Genomic DNA, 12,793 nt, shown 5'->3' on the forward strand with positions numbered 1-12,793 from the left:
TAAGTTATTATTTGACTACTTGCCTTCAAATTACTTGTGCCCTCTGAACACAAAACATGTTGATGCTTGAGAAATTTGTATTCATGCAATACAGCAATCTAAAAATTGAAATAAAATATATGTCATGAAAAATAAAATAAATATACGTTATCAAGAACAAAAAAATACAGTGAACAGTAGGGTTTTTTCTTCATTCTCTTTACACGAAGATTCTTGATTCTTTAGACCTGTGCATTTCTTTTCAGAAGAAGTGACAGAAATTTCCCTTGTGAAGCCTTGTTATGAAATTGACTTGCACAAAAATGTAAAAAATTCCTAATTGTCTTTGCAGGAGCAGTCATTTTATTTAGGCTTCCCATCAAGGACAAGATTTTCACAACATGCCTGAAACATTAAAATAACAATAGGTGTCACTTAAGAACACTGGAAAGATGAAGGCTGTTTTCAAGGCAAGTTCTTAAATACTTTAAAACATATTTGGAGTTTCCAGTTGTCTCTAATGGTGATGAAATTCCTAGTATTTGGAAAGTACCTAATGTGCGTACATTCCTTTTTTGCAATTAGCTAAAGTAGAATATTGCCTGGTCTCACAAGTGGCCTTTTGACATGATGCTGTCAGTAAATACTTTTGTGTGTGATTGTATGCATGCTCTAGCCCCTTCTCTGCCCAAAAGCACATGAAACAGTGGGTGAAAGCCATTCACCCACTGCAATCACCTGGAAAAATTCTGCCAACTGCAGTGAGATTAAAGCAGTATAAGTGACTTGCCCACATTTTCACCATGAATTGGCTGCAGGCATTACAAGATGGTCGGGGATCTTTGGCCACAGACCCATTAGCAGTCCCCATCCTACCTCCTTTGTCTGCGTATCCAATTCTTTCTTGCCCTCTGGAGAAGTGCATCCTGTGACATCTTTCTGTCCCATCTTGGTCTTTGGGGGTGCAGGTGCTGCCTGCAAACTACAGAATTAGAGTGTTGGGTGAAGGGTTACAGCATGGGCCACAGTTCTGGTTGCACGAAAACAGGCAAGGCAGGAACAAGAGCATTAAAACAGAAATACAAATTCACCATACCTTTTGCATTTCATTCCTGCTCCCCCATACTTTTTTTTGTTACATGAGATGATGATAAAATAACTGAATCAAGCCCTCTAATGCAACACCAACTTAATCCCATTTTTGGCTAATAAATGGCTTTTATGAACTTTCAAAAACATTTTATTGCATTCACATTTTTCTGCAGTTTTTCTGCATTCTTGACTTGCCCAAGAATTATGTGTACCAAAATATATAAGGAACAACCGTATCTCACATTTATTTTGGCTGAACAAGAAAAAGGAAGTTGACAAAAGCTCAAAAAGAAATTGTATTTTCCTGGTGAGATTTGAGTGGTCTGGGAGATTTGAGTAGGCCTGTACTTCTGCTCAGGCCTGCATTACCCCTGAAAATGCCTGCCTCACAACCTTATTATGCTAAGTACTCTAAAAGTTGTTTCATAGAATCTCAGAATCATAGAAAATGCTGTGTTGGAAGACACTCATCAGGATCATTGAGTCCAGCTCCTGGCCCAGCGCAGGTCACCCCAGGAATCACACCACGTGCCTGAGAGCATTGTCCAAATGCTTCTTGAACTCTGTCAGGCTTGGTGCTGTGACCACTTGCCTGGGGAGCCTGTTCCAGTGCCCAACCAGCCTCTGGATGAAGAACCACCTTCAGGCCATTCCCTCAGGTTTTGTCTCTGGTCATGAGAGTAAAGAGACTGGTACCTGTCTCTTCTCTTCCTGTCATGGGAATGTTGCAGACTGCAATAATTTCTCCCCTCAGTCTCTCTTCTCTTCTGAACAAAGCGACTTCAGCCACTGTTCATATGGCTGCTCCTCCAGACTTTTCACCATCCTTGTGGACATCCTTCAGACAGCTTAATGCCTTTCTTATATTGTGGCACCCAAAACTGTCACCAGCACTTGAGGTGAGGCTGCCCCAGCACACAGTAGAGCAGGACAATCCCCTCCCTTGCCCGGCTGGTGATGCTGTGCCTGATTCCCCCCAGGACAGGGTTGGCTCTCCTGGCTGCCAGGACACTGCTGACTCATGTTCAACTTGCCATTGACCAGGAGCCCCAGGTCCCTTTCTGCAGTGCTGCTCTCGAGCCTCTCTTTCCCCAGTCTGTGCACACTACAAGGGTTGCCCCAACCCAGGTGCAGAATCCCAGGTGAACTCGCCCTTGTTAAACTTCATATGGTTGATGATTGCCCAGCTCTCTAATTTGTTGAGGTGTCTCTGCAGGACCTGCCTGACCTCAAGGGAGTTGACAGCTCCTCATAATTAAATGTTATTTGCTTTCTGCTTGCTCCAGAAGACAGAATAATAAGGGAATTTGCTCAGGTTGCCCTCACCTGCAATGTTGGTTTTCACCAACAGGCTGCTTGTATTCACAGAGAAGTTTGGAGCACATCATGCTGAAATTTTTCTTTGCGCTCTGTGGATGAGGTCACATCTGAAAGCAGTGTCTTCCTACAAAAACATTGCAGAAAAATCTGTTGTTTCACACAAAACACTATGTCATGTCCCATCTCCTGCAGAGCTGGAATGAGATGCTCAGGTGGACTATATAATTTGCTCTCCCAAATTTTTCATGTCTGACAGACTTCACAGTGGGCTGTCTCTTATATGTTTGTAATACCAGATTTTTTCAGCTGTTGAGACAGGCTGGTACAAAACCAATCTCATACCAAGCTCTAACAGAGCAATACAATTTGTTTCATAGCACTGGCAGCCATAAAACTGGAAAATGCAAACACAAAACCCCTTGGCTCTTTTTCTTGTTTTAAGCCAAAGTAAGTCTAATTTTAATTTTGGTACTGTAACTGTTGAATTTATCCCTGTTTCCATTTTTAGACAGGACATTTGGGCATAAATAGGCTTGAGGCCATCAGTCAGGATATAAGGGACTCAGCCACAAAGAACAGTTCCATTCAGGCTTTGGTTAGAAGGTTGCCTCAGACACAGGACTACATACCCAGGCCACAAGGGATGCTGCAAGGGAGGAAGCTGCAGCAGCTCACTCAGCCTCTGCAGAAGGAAGTACTGGGTGAAGCTGTTAAATTTTTTTTCCCCCTTTCATCCCAAACACAAAAAGATTTGCTAAAATTCTGCAGTCTTTCAAGGACAAAGCAGTCTGAAGGAAAGGAGCTTTTGGAGGTATTTCCCATGGATAGCTCAGCCACCCTATTTATACAGCAAAGGGATTGAACTCTTCCTCTGGCATTCACAGCAAGGATGACAGATATAAACTGTGGGAGAGATTTGGGACAGCTGCCCTTCTGGGTGCTGCAAGTGCTTGGCTGATGCTGTAGATGCAGTCTGCAACCTTGTGAGGGTCTATGGGCAGGACTGGGGTCTGTGCAGCTGGACACAGATCCAAAATCCCTCCTCCCACTCCAAATGAACAAATGTATTTATGGGACGAGAGGCAAAAGATTGGGGTGTACCCAGCATAGCAGAGGAAATGTAGGCAGCTCAGTCCAGCAGTGTGCAACCTTTGACATAAATGAAATTTTTACTGAACATAAGAACAAGATGAGAACAAAGATAAAGGAGGTTTCACACAACACCTCTAAAGTGCAGGGTAATCCCAGCTGATCTAGACACTCACACTTTAATCCTAGGGAGGATGACATCACACACTTTCTCTCTTTAAAAATTGCATTATTTAAGCTGCTTTATGCGCCTTGAATCTTCCCAATTTAGCCATCCAGGCAGAAAAACAACCTTGGATTTTTACAACTTTGTTTCCTGTACTACCCTGTAAATATTTCCACTGTGGAGAGGAGGAAGTGGAGGTCCAGAGGGCCTTGAGACATGCTTGTACCCTGCACCATCTTTCACCAAAATTCACCCCGTGAGACAAGAAAGAAGAGGGACCAATGCGGCAAAAACACACCAAAAAAATTCCAGAAGCTTTTTCTACACTTTTACACCATTCTGCCAGCCAGACGTACTTGCACATCACCCAAAAAGCTGAACCCTGCACGCAAAACAGAAAAAAAATGTAGAAAATTTAAAATGAAGAAAAACGTGGAGTAAAAAGTAACAGCTAGAATTAGAGGCCAGTCGGGCTTACTGATGATTAATTCTTTTCCAGGCATGGTTCCAGTTATCTTGGGGGTGATATCCAACCCTCCAAGCCCTTGGGTACAGCGAGGTGGTGCAAAATAATAATTTCTTAGTTAACACAAATTACTCATATTTCTCCAAGGATCAGTTTTGCTCCCAGCTGACAAAGCCCTGCCATCACCTCTGCAATGTCACTGCCCCAGGTGTGGCTTTTGTAGTTGAGGGTATTTCCCCTGCTGAGGTGGCAGAAGGATGGGTGCTGTACAGTGGGGGCTGAGTGGGGCAAGCAGGGCTGCTCCTCACATTGCCCCCTCAATCCCACCATGGCTTCCAGCCCCACTGCCTCACCTGCCAGGGTTTTGCTCTCAGGTGTCTCATCCTTTGGCAGCTCACAGAACCTGAAACCTCCATGCACCCCAGCAAGGTGTAAAACTTGTTGATTTTGGCTTGCTATTTTTCAGGTTTGCTTTGAAATGTCTTTGCCCTGACGGTCATTCTCTCAGGTACCTGTCCCATCATTGGCACTACCAGTTCTTCTTGTGAAAGGTGCATATCATTTCCCTGTTTGGTTTTGTCAGCAAAGCAGCTAGGCTCCTGGGGCAGAGATGCAATCAATTTCATAACACAGGGTTGCTTCGTATTCAGGACTCAGTTCAACAAAACACTTAAGCAAAGGAGTAATGACCAGCTTGAATGGGGATAATAGTGCTTAAAGCTAATTGTGTGCTTTTAAAATCAGGCCTTATATCATGCCAATCAAATAATTAATCTACTCATTCACAAGCTCTTGCTACCAAATACATGCCCTGGACTTCCTTTACTTAAAAAAGGGAAACATGCAGATAGGGCCTTGAAAAACCTATCAACATTCAATAGTAACACAGCAGAGAGTTAAAATAATGTTGGCTTGCTCCTTGCTAACTTTTACCAAGTGGAAAATTCAGTGTGCCAGTACTTCAGTGACAATCAATGACAAATGCTTTAATGAGCAAATGGACTATATATTAAAGCTAAATAGGGCATTTTTCTCCCTCCCTGGAGACAGTCTCAGTGGAAATGGAAAATTAAGTATTTTTTGGCCTCACAAGTCCTCAGATTTCTAGTATGCATCACAGTAGGCCCACCAAAAAGTAATCTGAATGACAGAAGGATTAACTGTGCAGGGAACAGCAGGAAAGACAGGATGCTATCTGCAACGTGATGCACATAAAGCTGAAGGTAGTTATTAAAAGTGGTGCATCCTTGTGAAGCCAGATATGTTTTTACACAGCTATAGTCTACAAGCAGGATCACAAAATAAAACACCTCAGAACTCTTGATGACCAGCAAATGATATCTTATGCTGTACAACTGTATTAGATTAGGCACAGAAATTTCCTAAACTAAATAAACTGATGAATTTATTAATTAAACCACGTGCTTCTATAGGAGATGAATACGTCAAAATTTTCAACTTTTTTAACAAAGCCTGTGTGATGGACAAAACCTGTGATCCGTCTGTGTTTGAAGGGGTTGATACAGCAAGCTGCTGGCTCATGACAGCTTCATTTGCCATGCTGTTGCTGAGTCTGTTTTGAGCAGACCAGCTAGGCTGTCACTTTTCAGAGACGTTCTCTGAGGAGCTACAGATGCTGAAGTTAGAGGCAGTGCTACATGCTAATGTAGGAGATTCAATAACCTGGATCAAATTATTGCTGCAATCCATGTCTGACCAGCTGGAGCTGGTGTTATTTCCACTAGTCCCTAAATTAATTTCTCAGTTTAATTTTAAATGGAAGAATGATTTTTGCGATTGCTACTGCTGCTGTTTTAGATTCACCATGTATTTTGTGCTGGTGCCTCTTTGCATTTTAGTGACACTCTGAGTCTCTACATCAGCTCCCAGGGCTGGGCTGGTGTAGCGCACTGAAGTCTTCTTTGGAAGTCCACTGCCGTGACTGCAAAAGGGGAACCAGAGCTGGCTCCCACAGCAATTTGCCTGCAGTTTTTGTTGCGTGCGTGTGTGATATGTTACAGGGAGCAGTTATTTTTAGTTGAGACATCTAAAACACGTATTCAATGATGTTCATCTGTGGACTACGAAACAAGTCTGTCTAAACCAAGATATTGCTGTGCTTGTATATTTATGTGAATACATGCATGTAAAAGACTAGGGAGACAACTAAGTATAGCTGCCTAACATAGGATGCTTTTGTCTTTTTATCCACTTCTGAGAAGCCCTAGAGATGGAGATGTCATCCAATCTTTAAGGAAGAAGCCATGTTTGAACTAGAGAGGTAGTGGGAGTGAAGCCTTAAGACTCTTTTCCCACAAGCACAGTGGTACAGAGGGGCAGTGACTGAAGCAGTAATGGTGTAGGAGGTGAGACAAGAGGCCCAGGTAATTAGGAGAATGTTGGCTTGGTCCAATTTAAAACAGCAAGAGATAATTCCTTGAAGAAGCATTGCCTTAATTGCCACCTTAGACTGTCAGCTCTGTCAGGCATCAATTGACTCAACAACACATGAAACACCACCAGTGCTATGGGGCTCTCCTGCTGAACCCAGTCCTCAAGCACATTGACAATGACTGCAATTTTAGCAGCTATAGCTCAGAAGAAATACGTTTAGGTTTAGTGCTCAGCTGACCGATGGAAAGCATCAGCCTGGTTATCCCATTCATTTGCTGTCCTAAAAATATCAACAAAACAGCGTGACTGAAGCAAATAAGGGAGGCAGAGTCTTCAGGCTGAGGAACCCAGACACATATGGCTAACCCTAACAGCTTGCTGGCAGCTGTGGTGTCAACACTCTCCCTCTCCTTCCATTCTACCAGTATTTAGAAAATTGGAAATGCTGTCTCCCAAATGAAGGAATTTGGCTTTAAGAAAAAAATAGACAAGAGAGAGTTGGCTTTGCTTTGCTCAAATTTCCCCATTCCCTGACTTTTGTGTGCCTGATTTTGCAGTCTCAGTGGTGTCATATTCCTTGACTTCATGCCTTTATTTCTAATTCCTTTTTCTGCTTGTGCTCCTTTGCACGTTATGGCTGTCTTCTTTCTTTGAGACAACTCTGCCTCTTTACAAACCACATACTTCACTCTGTGAAAGTACTGAGCTGCCACTTGCAATCCCACACAGGACAGCCCTCCCATCCTCTGGAGGAAGGTGAAATCTTGTGGTTACCACATGCAGAATGCCTCACTTGAAAAAAACAAGGGTTTCAACTGTTCTGTGATACAGATGTCTGTCCCATTTGTGCAGCTCAATGGTCATTTACATTTCATTTATACAGATATTTCTCTTTTGTGTCTCTATAAAAAACCACCAGATCTGAGTTCATCACTTCTCTGCATCCATCATGACCCTTCAAATTTCAATTTCATTGTTTATTCAATGGTATTTTTAGAAAACTCTCTGCTGTGTCCAAGTCTGCTCAGAAAAGGATGTCTGCCATGAATGCTCAGACAGTGGATGCCTGCATATTGTTTTTAGTAGACACAGTGCTTAAAGTACTTCCACTTCTCTTCCATGTGGTTGGAAAGACTTGATTTTCCCTTCAGATTTTTTTGTTTGCTTATTTTGTGGGGATTTTTTTAGTCTGGATTTGGCAACCATGAAAACCACATGCCAACATCTGAACTGGAATAAAAATAGGGGTACTTTTATGTCTTGGTTGGATTATCTTTTTAGCTCAAAGAGTTCCCAGGTACATGTTCTAATGCTTAAGTCTGGTAACCTGCCCAGCAGACCAAGACTTCTGTGCTTGTTCCAGAAGAGGAGACAGAGAAAACTCCAACAGACAAAGCTTTTAAGTTCATTGCATTTACAGTTTGCTGTGCAAAAGTAAGTCACACACTTCTGCAGGAAAGGAGCTGACATGCTGCAGAATTTCAGAATATCTCTCTTGCTTTCAGTGGTTTCACTGCTTCTGGTATCTAATCTACCTTTCTTGTGTCTAAGCTGCTTCCCTTTTCTCACTGACCAAAGCTTTTGACCAGGATTCACTGATTAACAGCACTGGAAATCCCAAACAGCAGAATTAGATTGTTGTTGCCTCAAAACCAGTTCTCTCTGCCCATGGACAAACTTGCTCCCAAACCTGGCCACTGCAATAGCAGAAGCAGATGTTGCTTTCTATTTCACTCCCTACACAGCAGAGCACAGGGCAACAAAAAAACTTTGTCCTTCAGACATTGCAGCAAAAAATGTGCCACCCTGTGCTGTAGGGAAGGTTCCTTCCTGATATTTAAGGTCGCTTCCAACCCAAGCCTTCCTATGATAAGACCTCCAGAGAATTTATTGCGAAGGTGGGTAACTCAAGGTTTGAGCAGCTGTTCTTGACCACTTCATGTTGCTCTTGGGTCTTGTGGAAGATACAAAACATACTTTTCAAATAAATACATGCCTCTTCTGCCTAGTAAAGGTCAGCTAAAATCAACTGTGCTCTATTTTAGCAGGAATTCATCACTTTTTTTCCTCTAAAAAGGCAATTCATTGGCTTTACTGAAGAAGTTCAATAATCTTTTCAGTGCTCAAATAATCTGCACAGTCCACTAAACTTTGATTCCAAGGGGGAAAAAAAATCAAGAAAATAGTAAAAAGACAATGCAAGCAAGCATGACTGTACTGAACACATCTGGTAAAGTGTATGAACAGAGAGAAAATTTGTACAAATTGCTGAAGACATCTCTCTTCTAAGCTGGGATGACATCTTGATACTGAAACTCTTCAGTCTCCTTACAGCCTTTCTCAATCTAGACTCTACTGTATTTCTCACTCACAAAACATTCCCGGATTGATAAAAGCCACAAAGGGCAAAGGCTGCTTGTGTCTTTCAAAGTCCTATTGACTCTCTTCATTGCTCAAACAGATTCTCAGAAGCAATGAAGAGATGTTTTTTGACCTGCTCTCAAAAAAAACCCACCAATAATATATGCTTACAACTCCTATTTTCACCATACGCAGGTGTAGTCCTCACAGAAAAGTGCTGCTGCACAGAGAAGGAAGCAACACTTGGCTGGGGACTTACTGACTCAATACCTTAGAGTACAGCAGCACTTTGATGCTGATCATACTTTCTTCTTCACAGTGCAACAGACATTAATCATAGGAGATTGAAAGGGTTTTGCAGCTTGTGGTGTGGCATAGTTCATAGAACAGATATTAGGTTCAACTTCTGGTCTGTTAATGTGTAGTTTCTGGATACTAGAAAAAGGCTCTGATAACTCAACTGGCAATTTCCAAGCTCTGATGTGGTTCTGACTATAAAAACTTTCTACCACCAACTAAGAGTTAGGAGAATGCCTGATCATGTTCATATGTTTTTGACCCTCCAAATGTTGCTGCTGTTGAGCTGTAAAAGAATCAAAGATTTCTCATCTAAAATAAGATTGAGAAGAAGCCAGAAAGAATGAAAGATGGATAGATCAGGAGGTGCAGGTCTATTCTTCTGGTGAGGATGACCCTGTCATCACACCTGACCTCATACCGTTTCGCTGTCCCATCTTGCTTCATTGCTATCCTTTATCCATGATCCTCACCCTGTTGTGTTGCAAGAATCTATTTGAACACAAGAGAAAAGAACTGGACATGAAATAGAAACACCACGAAAGATAAATATTATAGTAGCTGCATATTTGCTTGAACTATTTTCTCTCTCTTCATGTTAGTAGTTCTTCTGTAGTTAGTGGGAAACTTTGCAGAGCTCTGCTGCTTTTCTCTGGAAGCAATAGTAGGAATCAGTTTTTCTCGTAAAGACTGAGGAGGCAGCTGAAGGTTGGTTTCTCGTGTGAGTTATTGGCATGTGACCGTGCCATGGTAAAAAATTACTGTCAAAATCAAACAGATGAGCAACAGCTGTTGACTTAACTGCTATATATTTTACTGCTTACCTGAGGGATGTTTTAGTCTGGAAGAAGTATGGACATGTCTGTGCCTGCAGTGATGCAGCCTTGGGAAATGTTGCAGCAGAGCTGCCAGCCTCTGTGATGCAAAGACTAGACGTGACAGTGATGTTCCATGCCTGACAACAACCTTGCCTACATATTCACCAGGGCCCATCTGGCAGCCAAGAATCATGGAATCATGGAATCACAGAATCATGATCATAGAATGGCCTGGGTTGGAAAGTGACCTTAAACATCATCTAGTTCCAACCCCCCTGCCATGGACAAGGATATCTTTCACTAGACCAAGTTGCTCAGAGCTCCATCCAAACTGGCCTTGAAAACTTCCAAGGATAGGAAATTTACAACTTCCCTGGAAAACCTCTTCCAGTGCCTCACCACCATCACAGTAATCAATTTATTCCTAATATCTAATCTACACCTGCTCTCTTTCATTTAAAACCCATGGAACCTTGTCCTGTCACTACATGCTCTTCTAAAAGTCCTTCTTCATTTTTCTTGTAGGCTCTCTTCATATACTGAAAGGCTGCAATTAGGTCACTCTGATGCCTTCTATTTTTCAAGCTGAACAATTCTAATTCTCTCAGCCTTTCATCACAGAAGAGGTACTACATCCCTTTGGATTCGCTCCAACAGCTCAATGTCCTTCCTCTGCTGGGATCTCAGAGATGGATGCAGCACTGCAAGCTGGGGTCTCAGCAGAGACAGACAGAGGGAACAAATCCTTTCCCTCGCCCTGCTGCCCACACTGCTTTGGATGCAGCCCAGGACACACTTGGCTCTCTGGGCTGGGAGTGCACATTGCTGGCTCATCTCCAGCCTCTCATCCACCAGCACCCCAAAGTCCTTCTTCCCTGGGCTGCTCCCCATCTGTTTGTCCCCCAGCCTCCATTGATACCAGGGGTTATCCCAACCCAGCTGCAGCACATTGCACTTGGTCTTGCTAAAACTCATGAAATTCTCATGGACCCACTTCTCCAGCCTGTCCAGGTGCCTCAGAATGGCATCTCATCCTTCAGATGTGTCATCCACACCACTCAGATTAATGTAACCTGTGAATTTGCTGAGCATGCACTCGATCCCTCTGCCTGTGTTATTAATGAATATTTAAAAAAAAAAAAAAGGAAAAAAGAAAAAAAGAAGGCCAACCACATCCTGGGCTGCACTACCAAAAGCACAGGCAGATCTTGTCACTCTCTGCATCTACTTTGTGAGAGACAGCAGAAAAATAAGAACGTGGTTCGTTTTCAGAGGTGAATAGTTATAGCACAAGATGCAATGGACATAAGCTGCAGTGTGGGAAATTCCAGTTAAATGTTAAGAAAAAATTTGCAGTATGAGAGCAGTCAAACTTTGGGACTAGGGCCTGCAGATGATGTGACCTCCATTTTTTGAGATACTCAAACTCCACTGGACCAGGCACTGAGCAACCTCACATAAGCTGGCCCTGATCTGAGTGATTGGCTAAAACAGATGGCCTCCAGAAGTCCATATCATGTTTCCCAGGACTATGCAAATAGGTCAGTCTTGAAAAAAATGATAGCTAAGTCTATATTCCCGGGGAAAGTGCAAACTTCACTTCTCAAAGAATCAAATTCTCAGGAATATTTCATGTTCCATGTAACTGCTGAGGATGAGCAGCTTCTTAAAAACCTATAGATGCTTTTGGCTTGAGACGAGTTACTGGGTTTCACAAGTCAATGTGAGAATTTTTTTCTGGAAACCTTCCTTCCTGCTACTGAAAGGCAAAATACTGCCTGTAGGTTAAAGCATGAGACACATTAGGTGAAAAGTAGTCTAATTCTGACTGAGTAGCAGACTTGTTAAGTTCAAAGAAAATGTCTGAAGTCATTCATGCCTTTCATAGCATGTAATATGGGGCTAGTAGGCTATTGCACAGATGAGACAAATTCAACAGTTTTTATTTTTTGCATTTGGGTGCCGTGGAAATTATTGCTATACATCTTATTTGATGAAAAGTATTACTATGTCTTTTTTACATTGAATTGGCTGTAAGTTTTAAACTGCAGATCACTAAAATCTTACAAGAGTATTTCTAAGCTTAACAGGTTATTGGAAAAACAGTTTCCTTATTAAACCTTGAGAAGAACATTAGATGTTGCTAGGGAAAGTATTATATTTTCTACAACTATTGCTTTTTATCTTGAGGAATCTTAATATGGGGCTAGGACAGAACATTTAATGAGCTTTTGGATTTAAAAGTCCCCAAGCACATGCCCTTAATTTGGAAGAAAGAGAACATCCGTATTCTGAACACTTTTATTATTCATACTGAAGCTCCTGGGAATGCAACATCAAGATTTTGAAATATGAGTTTGTCCTACTCTTCTACTTGTTGCATGGCCAGGTTTTTGTATCTATTCTGATATATACCACTGATAGAGAATGACTCTTTGAAATTAAATGGGGTCAAGGTATGTTGCAGTTGTGTGTGTACCTGTGTCATTCTGACAGATGTCTGGTAGCAGATGTATAAAATGGATACAATTAACAATTGAGCCAACAGTGTATTATAAGGAAGATCATGATGTCTCATAGTAAATTTCCCCCAAAACTTTCTTCTTTTCTCATGCCTTACTCTCTTCATTTATAAAAAGTTTGAGAATACTTTTTAATCATAAAAAGACTGCAGTACACAAAAAGCATATGCAGAGTGGATGCTCACAAGTCTCTGGAAGGCTACTGTTTGATAATGAGACAAAAGCATTTCAGGAGTACCAGAAAGTTTTCAGTCTTGCAGGCTACCCAGCTTCAGGGTACAGATATTTT

The 12,793-nt window shown here is 41.9% G+C and overlaps 1 long non-coding RNA gene across 1 annotated transcript; it reads right to left on the reverse strand.

The window, feature by feature from the left end:
• Positions 1–22: 22 nt before the first annotated feature.
• LOC146441320 (uncharacterized) lies at positions 23–10,146 on the reverse strand. The gene is made up of 4 exons (XR_014850431.1): positions 9,989–10,146; positions 2,398–2,515; positions 856–961; positions 23–98 (listed from the first exon to the last, which is right to left on the reverse strand). It is a non-coding gene; the product is annotated as an uncharacterized LOC146441320 (long non-coding RNA).
• Between the last annotated feature and the right edge of the window lie 2,647 nt (positions 10,147–12,793).

The sequence above is a fragment of the Lichenostomus cassidix genome, chromosome 2, assembly GCF_008360975.1.
Source record: "Lichenostomus cassidix isolate B80296 chromosome 2, HeHo_3.0, whole genome shotgun sequence".
Classification (NCBI taxonomy): Eukaryota; Metazoa; Chordata; class Aves; order Passeriformes; family Meliphagidae; genus Lichenostomus; species Lichenostomus cassidix.